General features: G+C 40.8%; 1 protein-coding gene across 10 annotated transcripts in view; it reads right to left on the reverse strand.

Annotated features, from left to right (window-relative positions):
- LOC111155563 (par-3 family cell polarity regulator) overlaps nt 1-17903 on the reverse strand; it is a 687032-nt gene that overhangs the window by 142605 nt on the left and 526524 nt on the right. The window lies entirely within an intron of this gene.

Raw genomic sequence — 17903 nt, forward strand, 5'->3', positions numbered from 1 at the left:
TATCTTAAGCTTCCTCCTGGAATCTTGAGAGTATCATATGCAAATACTAGAATTACTGAAATATGCATACTCACACCAAACAAGTCATGGTAATGCTAATACGGAAGAATAAAGTATTTAATAGGAAGAGTTATCAACAAACATTCCAAAGGTAGGCAAAATGTAAGGACTAGCTCTGGGTAAAGAAAGGATTAATAATTTTTAATGGTAGATAATATCTCTTAAAGTATAAGCATTCTTTTAATTCTCCATTAGTAGATATTTATATATCTATGGGTGGCTCATTAATTTTTTAGACATATTTCTGGGAAAAATAGATCGGGGACATGAGGGAAGTCAGCATTAAGTTTTCTGAGAACAGTCAAGAGGGGAGAATGGTTTCAATCCAATGAAAATATTTACAATTCTATACACATATACATTTACCAATTTTAAGCACAAGTTTTTATTTCTTAACATTTAGCAATTTTTGCTCAGCATGAAAACTGTTACAGCTAGTGAAAGTTAATAATATGTACTATACACAAAAATTGCTTAACATGGCTGTGGAAAACAGACATATACTACTTCAAAATCAATTTAAAAAAAAATGAAAATTATCTATCCATCTACTTTTTTTTTTTCAGTGCTAGCATCAGCTTGTCAGAATCTGTATGTGCTAGGCATGTTTCCACCTTTTAGGTTAGTTATTTAAAAAAAAAAAATCACAAAAACAAAAACCTAGGGCCTATGGATGCATTTAAGGAGAGGTACTTGGAGTTTGGGGTTTTAAGAGGTTCCGATCCGATTCCCATGCCCTGCGTGGGCTGTGTCTAGCTGCGATCAGTCACAAGCAGCCAGTGAACAGTTTAAGAATAAAGAATGGCTCTTCCCTGCACAGGCATCACATTAACATGAGGGCCCAACTCTTTTGGCTTCACTGAGACAGAGCAGCGCTCTCTAGGTGGCAGCACAGAAGCCTGGGACAGGGCCACCCCCGAGGACACACAGGCCCACGGAGCATCGGAGGGTAAGGGCAAGTGTGCCTCAAAAGCAACCGGAGACACGTTCTGAAAACAAGGTATATGCCGAGATAGTGATCTCAGCCCCCGAGCATGCCGCACACAAGATGCTTCGTTCTTTCCAACTGATGGCATAGTCTAAGAATGTGTCCCAGTTATTTACTTCCTGACTTCTGCATATGATAATTCAGTCCTTAGTCTAAGAACATATGAAATAGAAAATCTGCACGTTATTATCAGATGTTCAGAGGAGGAAAGAACCCGGCGCAAAAACGCATGCGCGCGCACATAGAGCTTTCCACAGCCTAGAACTCTTAGCTTTAAGTACAGTTAAAAAAAAAAAAAAAAAAAAAAAAAAGTTGGATCAATTAGCAGCCCTGTGAAGAATGTTGGAAACATCTTAACAGTGTCTCAGAGATGAAAGAGTATAATACAGAATGAGAAGAAGAGGGAAAGTTAAATTATGTCTTCAGTCATAATGAATCAAAGCCCAGAAGGAGGTCTGCAAATCAGCGGGTTCTAATGAAATATTAAGGTAAGTGATTATTGATGAAAAATGAATAAGCCTTTTTGATTTCAGCAACCTTTAAATCACACCTAGCTAATTAAAACAACTCAAACGCATTCATTTATTCCTTGATGGGCATTTAGCTATCCTTGGGTATAATGAGACCTCATTTTGTGAGGTATGTATGTAGCTAATCCCAGGTAAGTGGACAAAATGTGCCAGAAAAAGGCGTATCATAAAAGAAAACAATCTAGCCCCTTCTCATATCTGATTTATTGTTTCCAGGTTGGGAATAAAAAAAAAAAATCACAAGGGACATTTCCTGTTTACCATAAATAAAACATCAATAATATTCTCTACTACATACTTATTAACACTGAACCTTATTTTAATTAATTATCATATAATGAATACAAGGCATTTGTAATACTAATATTATGCAATTACACAGTAGTTTTTATTTAAACATACCACAGAGCTATTTAAAATGGCCCTATTATGCCACCCCACATTCCAGGAGGAAAATGGTAAGATCAGCAGCCTTCCTGAAGGTGGGGAGTCATCCATGGGGTGCATCACAAGCTGGGGGAGGATCTGACCCCAGCCCCAGGCCTGTGTCATCTTCATTCCTGTCCTCAAATATCATAACCCTCATTTACTTTAGTGTCCTCTTTTGAAAATGAATCTGTGGCTTTTCAAGTTCAATACTAGAACAATTTACTGCAGATTAAGTTGCTTCTTAATGACAGAAATCAGTCAAATGTCCACGGCAATGCACATCTTAGCACAGCATATACTGTAAAAAGCTACAGATGTCCATTGTGGCATCAAAGTAAAAAGTTGAGAAACCTACAATAAATTCTTATGCACAAAAATGCTAAAAAAATACAGAATCATTATAGATCATGTTCAGATGAAACGATCTATGAGGCAAACTAATGCAAGAATACAGGGGCACCTTGGTGGCTCAAACGTCTGACTCTTAATTTCAGTTCAGGTCATGGTCTCAGAGCACGAGATTGAGCCCCATGTTGGGCTCACCCGCTCAGTATAGAGACTGCTTGGGATTCTCTCTCTCCCCCTGCTTCTCTCCCAACTCTGCTCGCTCTTTCTTTCAAATAAAAAATCAATAAATACTCTTAAGAACTCAAGAGTACAGATGGTGATAGTGGTGATAGCATAATAATAAGGATGATGTTGATGACAGCAACTGACACTTACTGGAATCTTCTATGGGCCAGTATTCAAAGGGCCTCGTCTGTAATCATTCATTTAATCCTCACATACACACACAAAAATCCCAATGAGGTCAGTAATGTCAATATCCCCATTTTACAGGTACAGAAAGTGAGGCACAGAAGGTTAAATGGCAGAGCTGGCCAGAGAACAGACTGTGCCCTTTACCCTACCTATATCGTATCTACCTTAATGTATCATACTGCGTAATAATGTATCACATTGCGTAATATTGTATCCCATCTCTCCCTCAAAATTATATATGCTTTAGGAAACCTGGAAGGATTATGGTTCTAGCATGAGCAAAAGTGATTTTTAACAATTAAAATGTTTAACTTCCTTTTGCGGCTAGAACTCCCACACTTCTTTTCTAAAGCAGGCCCCTCTACTTGCGTACTGCTTAGAGTTGTCCTTTTCAGACACCACGCCCCACACACTGCCTTTCCTGTGCTGACGAAGAGCTTGGTTTATTCATTCCTTCATTTAACATATTCGAATGACCATATGCCAGGCCTTGGACTACAGCCGCGGACAAAACAGACAAAGACTCCTACCTGAAAGGGAACTTCAGTCTAGTTGTAGGAGATGGAGGATAAACAGTGTTTTGAAAGACTGACTAGGCCCTAAGACAACAGCGTAAGCACTAGTCAGAAAAATAAAGCAGAAAAGGTAATTAGGGAGTGCGGGAAAGGACGGGGGAGCATTGCAATTTTAAATTATTTGCATTTCTTCACATTAACCACCTTTAATCACTGCTGGTGGCTCCGCCTGCTCCTGGCCCGGAGCCCTAGCTGCTTCAGGGCCAGAGCCAGGACCCCTCAGAGGCAGCTGAGGCCTTCACAGGGGAGTGCTCCCGGGTGTGGCCTTCTGCCACAGAAGCACCTGCGACTCACTCCCTCCTCAGGGCTGCAGGCCTGTGGCGCCTGTGAGGTCCCAAAGTTTGCCTGGAACGATACACCAACTCGTGGTCAACTAGCCTGTCTTCCTTGCCCTGACTCCTATCTTCCCGGACGCCGTCCTTCCCACTGTTGGCTGCAAAGGTTCAAGCCAAAGGCCATGTGGGAGGACTCGCCCCGGTGGCTAGTGCGAGCCTGGGGAGAGCCCAGAGTGCCCTCAGGAAGGACATCAGCCCCTGAGCAGGGATGCCGCCTGGCTCTCCATCGATGGGGAGATGGCAGAGGCCCTGGCTTGCACTTGCCTCAGGTCTGGGTTCTCCTAAGACAGTGGAGCTTATAACCAGAATTTTCAGCTCTCTGAGAACACAATCGTATCCAACCCTGCATATATGTACATGTGTGGCCTTGGCATAGTCACTGGACTTGTAAATGTTTTCAGTACTGTACTAGAGGAAAAGTGGGAGAGTCACGGTCTCGTGCAATAGCTGTGAAGGACGTCCCGGTAAGACCCAGAGCACCTGCCCTTCAAAAAATCAGCCAGCTCTGGGGCGCCTGGGTGGCTCAGTGGGTTAAAGCCTCTGCCTTCAGCTCAGGTCACAATCTCAGGGTCCTGGGATCGAGCCCCACATCAGGCTCTCTGCTCGGAGGGGAACCTGCTTCCTCCTCCCTCTCTCTCTCTCTCTCTCTCTGCCTACTTGTGATCTGTCTGTCAAATAAATAAATAAAATCTTAAAAAAAAAAAATCAGCCAGTTGTAAGTCCGATGGGACCGCTGATCATCACAAACCCCTCAGTCAGCGGGGGTAACATGACACCTATCTCCAGTTTGCCCTAATTGTGTATAAAAGCTAGAAATAGAAAAAGCAAGACAATTCAAAGATGGGCTGGTTCTGGGGCACGTAGGTGGCTCAGTCAGTTACGCGTCTGATTCTTGATTTCAGCTCAGGTCGTGACCTCAGGGTTGTGAGATCGAGCCCCACATCAGGATCCATGCTCAGGGTGGAATCTGCTTGACCCTCTCCCTCTGCTCCTCCCCCTTGCAATCTCTTTCTCCCACTCTCAAATAAATAAATAAATTTTTAAAATATTTTTTTATATTTTTTGAAAAAGACGTGCTAAACTTTAAAAGAAACTGGGGCAGCACATTTTGGATTTATCTATCTCAAAGATGGATTACTGGGGCTCTCCCAGATGCAAATAAAATTCCTTAAACATAATATCAAAGGGAAAACGAGATCTGCCAGCATTTCTGAACTGGCCTGGTAAGGTAGTCTGCGTCTAGCAGGTGTTCAACAGATACTGCCACTAACTAACAGAGTCCCATGTCCCTTGTTGATCCAGCAAAACCTACAGGCCTGGGGATACTGCAAACCACAGGCCATTCACGGCCAAGAAGAGCCGAAACAAGACTTTGAGATTCTTCAGGTGTTTTGAGCCACACTATATGAAAAACATAAATATTCTTACAAACCTACTTTGGATCCATAAGGTCAGTATCCCCAACCACAGCTCTCACTCACAGCCCCTGAATCCTGGGTCTGCTCTCGTAGAAACCACCTGCCTGATGGGGCAGAGCGTCTCTGCCTGCCCAGGCTCTACTTCATTATCCTGCAGGCCTCAAGGCCCCACCTAACTGAGAGCTGAAGACACCAAGGGCCCTAAAGGCTGGGCAAGCCTCATGTGCCAAAATCCATAAATCCTTCCAAAGCATCAGACCGCTCAGAGAGAAAAGCCACAGCAATACTGCCAGTGACTTTTAGGCACAGGAGGTATTAAAGAATCTACACAGGGAAATGTTGACCACATTTCATATTTACGAGGAGCACATACATAAATCGAGTGCCTTAACTAGACTGCATTGGCAATCAAAACTAGATAAATAAATATGTAAAGATTTTTATTTATCAACATCTTACAAATTTTTATTTTTTATTTTATATTTATATAGACTGCATATATGTGATATATCTATGTATTTTATTAAATAATATATTATATATTTATATATTATAACAAATAATATATCATGTATTTATTATACTAAACATTATATATTTACATGCTATAATATGCATATGATACTATATATTATAGATATTTATAGATATATAGATCTAAAAGCTCTGACCCACTTCGGAGGCAAGCACATCATGTCTTTGAAGCCTTCCCTTCCCCAACCTGAGTCAATCTCCTTAGCATCCTACCTAATTCCTATCAGTCTGTGTGCAATATATTGTGTATGGTCTCTTAGGTGACACCAAGTGAGAGGAACCTGGGAGGTAAGTGAGGTCTTGCTCATTTCCATATCCCAGATGTTTCCACAATTTTCAGCACCCAGGAGCCCCGCGGATAACTGCTGGGGAGGGGGATGACCAGCCCCAGGGGCTATAAGATGGAAATGTACAAAAACCTTGGGCTTATTCAAAAACTGTAAGCCCTTGAATATTTCACAAAGCTTAAACATACAGACTAAAGGGAAAAAGGAAATGGAAGAAAAAGAGAATAATTAGAAATAAGTATTTATCCTCAGCTTTAGTTTCTGTTACAAAAGGGGTGGTTTTTTAAAAAGTTATGCTAATGCAGCTTGCAAACCCAAAAACAAAACTCTTCCGTATCAGAATTTTAATTATACAGAATTTTAGTCATTTTTCTAAGTCCTCCTCCTCTCCCCCACAGGCCACATGGTGACTTTGTGAAATTGAGAGAAAATCCTCATGGCTCATGTCACTGACTGCCAACTGCCAGAAATTCACCATTAACTGTCCACAACCACAATGACTAGTTTTATGGCACTCCTAGGGATTAAACAGTCCTTAATTCCCTCACCTATGTCCTCCAAAACTGCCCAGTTTCATTTGCATCCCTCCCACTCCCCCCAATCTTTTTAAAGAATTCTTTAAAAAAAAAAAAAAATGCGGGGCTTGAACTCACAACCCTGATAGCAAGACCTGAGCTGAGATCCAGAGCCGGATACTTAAATGACTAAGACACCCAGGTGCCCCCGGGAATTCCAAGCACCATTAGAATTTAAACTATATTTGGAGTTAAAATTTTACTTGACTATGTCTCTGCCTAAGTGCCTGATGCAGGTCCAATTTATTATATCACCTTCAAAAGACTACTGCTTTGTACCCGGCATTAAATGACCTATTAAGTAGCAAAGCAGAGACCAGAAAAGGGAGGCAAAAGATATCTGCTATTTGGTTGTTAAACAGATTTATTTGGAGGGAATTGTGTTCCGGTCATAGTGATGAGTAAGTTCTGATATGGCAAACTTTTTCTTCTAAATCACATTTTTCTTCACAAAGACAAAATAATTTTTTTATTTTTAAAATATATTTTCATGGGGCGCCTGGGTGGCTCAGTGGGTTAAAGCCTCTGCCTTCAGCTCAGGTCATGATCCCAGGGTCCTGGGATAGAGCCCCGCATCGGGCTCTCTGCTCAGCGGGGAGCCTGCTTCCTCCTCTCTCTCTGCCTGCCTCTCTGCCTACTTGTGATCTCCGTCTGTCAAATAAATAAATAAAATCTTTAAAAAAAAAAAAAATATATATATATATATATATTCACAATTCAGAATTATATGAGGTCAACATGAAACGATAGCAGTATTTTTTGTAGGTGGGTGATTTATAATTATTTCAGATACCACTATTCATAACCTTTGAAAATCTATAGAGGAATTTATCTTTTCACTATCAAATTTTTTTCCTTACAAATTTATAGCAGAAATGAGATTTTAGGGGGACTTATCTGAAGGGACTTTAGAAGAATAATTTTCTAATCTGATTGCATTCAAATCAGCAAATGAGTTCCTCTAAATAAAATTTAGGCAAATCTGATATATATCTGAATTAGAATAAACAGAATCCATGGTAAAGTTTACAAAATAAAGATTCTCTAACTGAAACTGCTAGTCCTTCATCTGAGCTGCCAAATGCGCTTTAAAGTTCTGAGCATGATATCTTTGAACATATACTTTAATTCAGATGTTATACTATTTCCTCGATTCAGATTGACATTACCAGTCAATGCTAAGTCACAAGATTTTAGGCTGAATTCATGCACACGCAGGAAATCCTCCAGATTCCTGAACGCTGTATTCTTCAGCTCACTTCAGCTCAGATCATCTGAGTTCTGCTGTGAGCTGGGTTCATTCAGTGGCCTGTTGGTCTTTCCTTTGCTTCAGGTGCAGTCAGCACCTGCCAACACCCCCCCCCACTCTCCCCACCCCACCCCCCACCCCCCACCGGAAGGTTAATAGCACGTGGGGCTGGGCCAGGTGGGCCTCTCTGGAGGTAACCAAGAATTTCAGTTAAACCAGGGTACTAAAAAAGCACAAATTCAGATTAAGATTCATTTCTTGCCCAATAACATCTGTTCAACTTCTAAAATTATAATACATTTGTAAAAAAAAAAAAAAAAAAAAAAAAATTAAGCTGAAAGAGCCCCCCACACATCCCGACACCTCACCAAAAAGAATCACCTACAAGATACTTGCCTGGACCTGAAATATTTTCTTTTGAGAACAAACATTTTAAAAACTCTGTATTCCTAGGGATTCGATCCTATAACCCTTTATAATGTATTAGGTAGAACTAATAATATAAGATAAAAACTGATACAGAAAATTCACTTTTAAAAATATTTGTTTTATAGAAATGTATATATACACCAATAAACATTCATTCATTGATCCATTCAGTCTATGAACATGAATCCCTTTTATGCAATCTCAACTATATGTAATTACTACATGTTCATAGAACATATGAATTATCTAGTCATTTTCTATTCTGCAACAATACAGAAAGCTTAGAATTTCCACATGTCTATATACTCATCTATTTTAGTGGGAGACACACTAAGGATTCCCCAAACACTTCCTTGATTGGAAAATGCAACAAACATTTTTCAATCAACTACTGCTTCTCCTTAAGTTACAAAAATCAACCAACAAGGAACTGATGGAAAGAAAAGGAATGAAGCAGCCAATAGAGACTAATCAGATAGTTATCCACACCGAGGGCTGGGGTGCCCGAGGAAAAGCTCTAGAACATCTGGGAAGTTAATTTAAAAATGGATTTGGATTCAGGTCTTGATAAAGTCTCCCCCAAAGTTAAAAATGCATCTCACAACAGGACTCCACGTAAATCCTCATGAATTTATATTAATAGTTGACTGATATCCCAGCTTTGTTCAGGAGCAAGAAAGAAAATAATGCCAACCTAAGACCACTATATACCAGTAAGATTGGCACTTGCGTCCATGGGTTTGGATTGTCTACAGGACAGGAGGGCCAGGAGGTTGGGACAGAATAAAAAGATGAGTTATTATGCCGAGTTGCATTTAAAGCAGGATCTCAGAGCTTCTGTTAGAAAGCTAAAACCAAATGAAATCTCCAACAGCTCAAGCAGATCCGACCACAGTGCGGCCAGCTCACCATCAAAGGCCGAAAAGTTCAGTGCCCTGCAAAGGGAAAGACATTAAAACAAAAGCGAACACACTGTGCTGGAAAATTATTTGCCTGATGACTACCAAGGTCTAAGATGGTTTTCCCTTATCCTCATATTTCTGTGGAATATTTAAACCTCCTCCAAGGCTAAAATAAATATATAAATAAACAACCGCCATTACACGTTACTTCTACAAACAAATTGTGGTTTCAGGCAATGTTAATCAACAAAAAGAATTAAACAAGAAGTCTTTAAAATTAGCCATGACCTTATTTATGGCTTCATTACTTTCAAGATTTCATTTGTTGGGTTGTTTATGTCACCTCAGCCTTTAATTTAGTTGCTGCATCTCTAACTATATTAGAATAGCTTAATGAACGGTGATTGCTTGTTTTAACCCACCAAAATGTAACGTTTACACAACATATAACGACCAAAGAACCACTTAATTCACCCATGTATTTCATGAAGCTGGGTTTATACTTCTAGAAGATCCTCTGTTAGGAAAGTAGGACGTGAACCAATATGACACAGTCTGACATAATTAGTAAGGAGGCTGAAACAGGAGGTCTTGGAGGCCCACAGACGCCATGCTGAGGGTTCGGACTGCGTCATGGAGACAATGAACAGCAACGGAATAATTTTAACCAAGGGAATGGGCTGTCAGATCTTTATTTTGTGTAGAAGACTCCAGGTACTGGGAAAAGTAGGAATCTGGGGAAAAACAAGACTGGAGCTCAAGCAAGGAGATGAGTTAGCATACTCTTGCCAGTCCATATGTCATGGTGTGGAAGGACAGAAAGGATTTGGAATTGTTTAGCATGTAAAACTGGTAGGCCTCTGTCACTGAATGAGGTGGAGGAAGGGAGGCTGGCTGCCTAAGAAAGGTTTATGTCTTGAGTAAATCTAGGGATAGTATTCTTGGAGATTAGGCCCATGAAACTAAAATAAGCTTGGAATGAAAGTGATGACTTTGGCTTTTGGATAGGTTGGGTTCAGGTTCCTGACAGACACAGGAAGCAGACACCCCAGCTGGTAGTTAGCTCCAAGGGTCTGGAGCTTAAAGGAAAGGACTGGGCTAGGATGGGTTACCCATCACCAGTGCCACACAGTAGTTAAAACTTCAGCCAAAAAAAAAACCACATTAGGGAATAGCAGTAATCCAGAGCTATTTCCCTAAAGAATTCAAACTTAGCAGGCAAGAAGAGAATCCTTAAAAGGACAGTTAAGAAACAGTCCCATAGGAAGTAGGAAGCAATAGGCAGTAGGTACCATTCACAGAAACACAGAGGACAGAGTTCCAGGAATGCCACAGAGGGATCCAAAATGGAAAGTACTCAAGTGTTTACTGGATCAGGAAACTAGGAGACAAACAGGAAACTATAATTATATTGTAGTTTTGGAGGTCAGAGTCCAAAATGGTTTTCACTGGGCTAAAATCAGGCTATTAGCAGTGTTATGTCCCTTCTAGAGGCTCTAGGGGAGACTATTTCCTTGCCTTTTCCAACTCCCAGTATCTACCTGCATTCCTTGTCTTGTGGTCCCTTCTTGTCTTCAAAGTCAACAGACCAGCATCTTCAAATCTCTCTCTGACTGACTCTCCTGTCCCCCTCCTTCACTTATGATGACTCTTGTAATTCCCCTGAGGCCCCTGGGATGGATAATCTAGGAAAATCTCCCCATTTTAAGATCATTAACTCAATCAGATCTTCCATGTCCTTTTTGCTGGATAGATAGAGCAACATATTCAGTTGTTCCCAGGCTTGGGAATGAGGTAGAGGTGTGGGGGTGGAGGCCATATTGGGCCTGCCATGTGGAAGGAATGAGATGTGGGAAAGAAGACCCAGATCTAGTTTACATCAAATCTAGATTAATCTTTCAAGAAGTTTGGATTAGAAGTGAAGAGGAAAAATAGGGCAGTAAATAGCTAGAGGGTAAAAATAGCTAGAGGGTAAAAAAGGATTTTTTTTAATAGCATGATAAAGACATCTACATAGTTACCCGCTCTGTGGAAGAGCAGCAGAGAGACACAGGCTGAAGGAGGGGCTGAGAAGGACTCATGGAGCGAGCCAGCTCCTTGCAGAATGGGGCTGGCAGAGTGTGCACAGAACTGGCCTAGAAGAAGGAGAGTTGACCTGCAGCACGTAGGGAGAGGGAAGGAGCCAGGACAAAGATGGAGGTGGGTGGTCGGTTTGGACAAGAGAGATGTGTTGAAGGGAACAACCCAGTTTGGGACATTTGCTGAGGTGAATGGAGCCAGCCAAGGTCAGGAAAGGATCGCTAAGGGCACTGAGAAGGGCAGGTGGAGCACATGAATTAGCAATGGCACCAACCTGCAAAACTCATCATGACAATGAGATTTACTACCTTCAAGAATGACTTTCTCCCATTTCGAGAAAAGCTGGGATGACTAATATCGAGTAAATGTAACTAGATAAAGTGGCATTTGACTTTTTGAATAGCAAATGCAACTTTGTTACGTGACCCAACATTTTAAGAAGAGCACTTGTTTAATAACTACCTATATCTAAGAATATTAGTTTTGTTCTTTGTCACACTTCCTTTTGACACAACTGGATTTCAGTTTTAATGGGGGGAATAAACAAGTTCACAAAGGTCTTTTCTTTTAAAATCCACATTTTCTTTTTAGTGGTAAAATGCATGCAAAAAGCGTATGATTATGGTATTTATGTTTCCATTAAGGTGTCCTGAACAAGCTGGGGGAGTCTAGCCTACTATTTTCCTGCTATTTAGACTTATAGCAGCACACTACCTATTTTATTTCAATTATATTTGAGGACAATGCACTCTTGGTGGCAAATGATCGCATGGTGACAGTCAGCAAATGTCCATTAGAGCCGTTTTTCTGTAGAGTTTTTAACTACAGATTCTGGTATCTGGATATAAAAATATGAATTGCTTGGTATCCTCAAGTAAATAAAAATATGATCGACCAGCATCTCATCATTTCTTTGTTAGAATTCAAAGCATATGAAGCTTTTAAAATTGCAGCTGTGTAACTTACATGAAAAGAAACTTCTGGCAAAGTGTCAAGAAATACTGAATAAAGCTTATGAATACCACACCTGTACTTGACCTTTTAAACAAAATGATTATCTAGCCATAGGTGAACAGTAAAGCAGTGCCCAAGACACAAACTATAAATTACTTTATAGCTTCACTGTTAGATCTTAATAAACGAACTAATAACATCCAAGTTCCATTTCATCTTGTTTGTTTGTTTATTTGTTTTCATTAGCCCAAAGGTAGTGCTTCCCAAAGGGCGAATGGACCCGTTGCATTATAGTCAACTGAGATGCTTTCTGAAAATGTGGGTTCTGAGTCCCCTACTTGACCTACTGTATCAGAATATGAGGGGAGGTCAAAAACCTGCATTTGTGAGAAGCATTCCAGGTTCCTTGTATACATGCTAAAATTTGAAAAATCACTATTCTAGAATGTGGTCTGGGACAGTCAAGATCGTGATTCCTGCCCATCCACCCTGCCTGGAGATAACCTGATGTAAATAGAAATGTCAAAATTTTAGACAAGGTTGCAGAAGTTCAAGTCTCCATATCTCCATGGAACTTGGCTAGCTTGGAATCCACCAGAACTTCATAAAAGTAGAACACGAAGAACTTCAAAGAGTTTCATGAAAGTACAAAATGAAGACCTTCAAATTGTCAAAGGACTGAAATCAATTGAGAGATCACATTCTTACACCAACTATCCCCCCTACTTATTCTCAAGTAAGCCATTTTACAGTACCCAGCACTTACAAGTATTTATACAGGCCTCCACAAGGCCTCATACCAAATCCAGTACGTCCTAATTTAAAGAGAAATGGTCACGATGTGATGTGGTTTATGAAGAATACCTAGAGACCAAGCTATTTAGTGACTAAAGTGGTGTCAGCAGAGTTGCATGCCCACACTTTTACAAGTATGTCTGTGTGTAAGGAATAAAAGTGATCTTAATTCATTTCAGTTCTATTCTTTGCTTGTTTCTGTACCCAGGTGGGGCTGCTGCACTTTCCTGAGGGAAAAATGCCCATTTCCTAACAAACTACAGCAATATCAAACACTTAAATAGGGTTTACTGTGGACCAGGGACAGGGCTAGTCCTTTTTACATATTTTTTTTTATTATGTATTTTATATATAGCGAGAAGGAGAGAGCACACATGTGGGAGTGGGGGAAGGGGGAAGGGAAAAGGGAGAGGGAGAGAAACAGACTCTCTGCTGAGCATGAACCTGCCCCCGCCCCACTGCTACCCCCATGCGGGGCTTGATCCCATGACCCTGAGATCATGACCTGAGCAGAAATCAAGAGTCAGATGCTGAACCGACTGAGTCACCCAGGTGCCCCAGAGCTTTATATGTATTAACAGACTTAGTCTCCCCCGAGCCTGATAAAGTAAGTGTATTATTATCCCTATTATACAGAAGCAGAGAATGAAGCAGAGAGTTTACACAGCTGATGGTGTAAGAACCCACCAAACTCGGGCAGTATTTCCCATAGCTCAGGCTCTTGTACGTTACACTTTGTAGCCTGACTGTTGAGAGACGCAGGAGTTGCTGGGAGATGGTGCTGTATCAGAGTCAAGAAGGATGTTATGCTAGCAGACATCTGACTGATAATATTTATTTAAGTACAGGCTAAATAAAGTGAAAAGTAGAAGAGCTAAGTGAGCAAAACTAGAAAATAAATTTGCCCACTACTGTGGACATGATTTGACCAGGGGATAGTTCTTCAGACAGTCTTGATCTAAGGATGATTATTCCCTTTGGGCTCTTGTGTGCATAATTTCCTAGGCTCCAAACGCTATTTGGCTCCATGGAACAGAAATGATGGAGAGTAACCTAAACAAGTAAGAGACTCAGTTGCACAGGTCGCAAAGAGGGTGGGCATGCCGGAGTTAGAGCTATTCGCTGTCCAAGGGAATGGGCCCCTTCCCTCTTCCTCTATGTAGCCTTCATCTTCAAGATTGTTAGATAAACCCCACCTTGGAGTACCTATCTAAGTTCTAGACAGGAAGGAGGGGAAATGGCAAAGGGAAAAAGCTGAGTTGGCTCCATTTTTTCCCATCAGAAAAAAACTAGCTTTACAGAAAAAGTTCTATCCAGATCCGCTTCTGACTCATTAGTCAGAATGATGTCACATAAGCACCTTTCGCTGCAAAGGAGCCTGGGAAATTGAATTTTTATCTGGGCACTTTGCCAGCCTGAACAAAACTGGGATACTATTAAGTGAGGAGAAAGGAGAGAAAAGCTACTGGGTAGGCAGCTGGGATGTCTTCCGCGGTAGGAAGAAATACATCAGAGAGCACCGTTTCAGCCTCTCACGTATCTAGCCAGCCGAAGATATAATCATCAAGCAGGAAATACAATCTTGCCAAAGAAGTATAGGATTATGAATCATTTACATAGCTAAATCTTTGAGGTCTCTGGTTCTAATCAGGATAAAATGTACATGCGCCCGTATTTTTCTGAGCTTAAGCCTTGTTATTCACATAAAACAGAAGGGTAGGGTTGGCTTCTCGTTAGCATCAACCCAAAATGAGAAGTCAAAATGTTACCAAGGACATTAATGGAGAGTAGTAACGATGACACTGTGACCAACACGGATAGTCGGATAAGAGTTCATTTGTCAATCAAACTAAATTGGGATGAAAATATAGTAGGAAGGTACCCCATAAAAAAAAAAAAAAAGAAAGCATTTTACAAATAATCTGTGCAAACAGAAAAAGTATCCTATTTTGACATCAAATTCACAGCAGTTAACAAATTAACCCTGGGTATTTCCGTGTGGGGCTAACAGATGCACATTTCCGACTATACGATCAATCAAAATGATTAAGCGATGAAATTCCGAATGCCACTTTCTCAGCGAACAGTGAAAAACCCCAGAAACAGATGCGGGCTATACTTCAGATTGTCCACTGACTACCTACACTCCCGTGAAGTCCAGAAATCTGAATCACAAAGTTGTACCAGTTCACCAATTACAAATCTTGGTGAAATTTAATTAACTGATGGGAGTTTCCTTATTGGGTATATTCTTTGTACAGGAAACACATTTTTTTTAAGAGTTTATTTATTTATTTGATAGAGATCACAAGTAGGCAGAGAGGCAGGCAGAGAGGGAGAGGGGGAAGCAGGCTCTCCGCCGAGCAAAGAGGGGCTTGATCCCAGGACCCTGGGATCATGACCTGAGCTGAAGGCAGAGGCTTTAACCCACTGAGCCACCCAAGTGCCCCAGGTGACACATTCTGAGGAGTGGCAAGCTTTTTCTGTTTTCATCTGAATGATTATATCTCAATATAAGGCATCTCTGTCTGAATTTAAGTTTCCAAACACGAAGGCACCCAGAAATGGCATTTTCACTGCCTCAAGTTACTGATACCCGAAGCAAGTTGGACTTCACAGGTAAAGAGGCCGGGACGCGGCAGACAGGAGGGAGCTCGCAGAACTGCAGAAGTCTTGCAGAGAAAATGGGTGGAGAAAGGAGTCGGCCCTGGGCATGTGAGGGTAGGCACACAAACTCAAATGAACCTTCCATGGCGCAGCCACCACCATATTAATGATTTGTGCAAGAGTCTAGATTTTAAAACACATTACTGGCCACATTAAATTAATGTTTCTCATTTGAATGTAATGGTTTTGCTGTTTTGTTTGTATTTAATTTGTAAAGACGTTTGGTTTTATAGTTGTATAATGGCTGTAAACAGAAGGAGTTTAGCCCTATTTTATTTTTATACATATTTAAGTAACATTATAATCAAAACTATTTAATTCCATACTGCAGTATCAAGAGATTGTCCTTTAAAAAAGAGTCTCTATTACCACTCAAGTCTGAGAACCACTTTTCCACCACTTTCTGACGGGAAAAGACAATGGAGGGGATGCTATTATTTCCAAGCCACATTCATATTCGATGACAGGTTGGTAAAGGAGTACTTTACAGGTGAGATGACACCCAACTTTTTCTATTACTAATGTATTGTTTGGTAGACATGTTATTCTCCATAAAAACAAGAATTACAGAAAACTAAGAAGTTCCTGTGATCCTTTTCAAAGAAAAAATAAAGTCTCTCTCTCTCTTGAGTTGGCAGTGCCTTAGAAATCCTCTAGTCCAATCACCCTTTGGGGGCACAAATGGGTAGAGTCTGAGGTCCCCAGTGGTACCCAGCTGCCTAGGCCATGCTTGAGTGAGGCTGAGGGGGACTTCTGGATACAACACTATCCATGATGTGATTTTTGAGCTGTTCACTGCCTGGTATGACTCGTCCCAAAACAAAAGTCTCTCCTGAAACGTCTCACCAAGTGGGTTTTGACAGAAATTAGTTGAGGAGGCTGAGTTGCAGTAGGGGGTCAGCCTGGTACAGAGCTGAGACGGCAGCCAGGGATGCTGGAGCCCAGTAGCAGATGGTGCTCTGAGCACTTAAGTCCTTTTGAAAATGTGCAGAAATTGTCAGGGGAGACAGAGACTCCTGCTGTGGGGCTCGGGTTTTTCAACTGGGGGTTGAAACAACTGCCTCCGGCCTTCAGGGGCTGGAGAGATCGCCACACACCAACCCCCTCCCTCCCCCGCCCACCCCGGGCTCCCATCTCGCCTGTCAGCTGGGACTTGGTGCCCCCTATAAGCACGTGTACCACCTACTAGATTTCCAAACTACATGTGGGAGGTGCTGGGAATGATTAATATTTTTATCACTGATCAATACAACATTAATTTTCTTTCAGTTCTTCCCAAAGTTACTAAAAGGCCATGCCAACGTTTCTGTTGTCCTTTCTCCCCCCCAGAAAACCACTTTTGATGGGACAGTCATGGCCTTCAAGTGCTATTTGACCTTCTACAAGCAGCTTTCACAAGTAGAGCAAAAACCAAGTAAGAAGTTCAGTATAAAAATGTCACTGTTACTGATAATGACCTTATTCTTTGAGTCCTGACACATCGATATTGGTTAACAAGCACTTTGAACTTTCTGGATGACCACACCAAAGGGGTTTAAATAAAGCATAACCCTTCTATGTTAACTTACATTACTTATTCATTACAGTCAACATCAAATAGATTTTCATAAAATAATAAAGAAAACCTAAAGCCAAGAAAGAAGGAAAGAGAGAAGAAAGAAAGAAAGAAAAAAGAAAGAGAAAGAAAACAGAAAAACAATCTGACTACAGTTTTACCTTAAGGCCTGCTTCTCCTTTTGCTATCTTTATAAAATGCTTCCTTCTGGGTTTGCCTGAAGGTTGCCTGTTACATTTGCAAACCTCTATCAAAGCTGGAAGTAAATAACTAAAACACAGAACGCCTGCAAAATGTAGCAGCCAAATCACAGGTGGGTGCTAGAGTCGAACTAATTTCCTCTCATCCCTAGACTTGCAAGGGTTGGTAAAGTGCAGCACCGGAGAGCAACCTCAGACTCAACAACTTGTTAGAAATGCAAATGCTAGGCTCCGCTCCCTTCATGCCTGCTAAATCAAAATTCGGGGAAGGGTTAAGCAATCTGTGTTTGAAGAAACCCTCCAGGTGATTCTGATACAAGTCAAAGCTTGAGAACCACACCTTTTAAGTGTAACCTACTTTGAATGTTCAAAGCCAGCTCCCCTTGAGAGCAATGATTATAAAAAGCATTATAATATATGATGAGATTAGTATATTGTTTATGAAAATAACATGCATATATAGTGCAGATAAAAATAAATGAGAATTATTTTCCTCGTGAACTAAACTTTAAAGGTGTTTGAACATATAAATGGATAGGTAGAAAAATGTGGGGTTTTTTTTTGTTTTTTTTTTTTTTTT

This window comes from Enhydra lutris, unplaced genomic scaffold, assembly GCF_002288905.1.
Source record: "Enhydra lutris kenyoni isolate GAN:26980312 unplaced genomic scaffold, ASM228890v2 scaffoldscaffold42, whole genome shotgun sequence".
Classification (NCBI taxonomy): domain Eukaryota; kingdom Metazoa; phylum Chordata; class Mammalia; order Carnivora; family Mustelidae; genus Enhydra; species Enhydra lutris.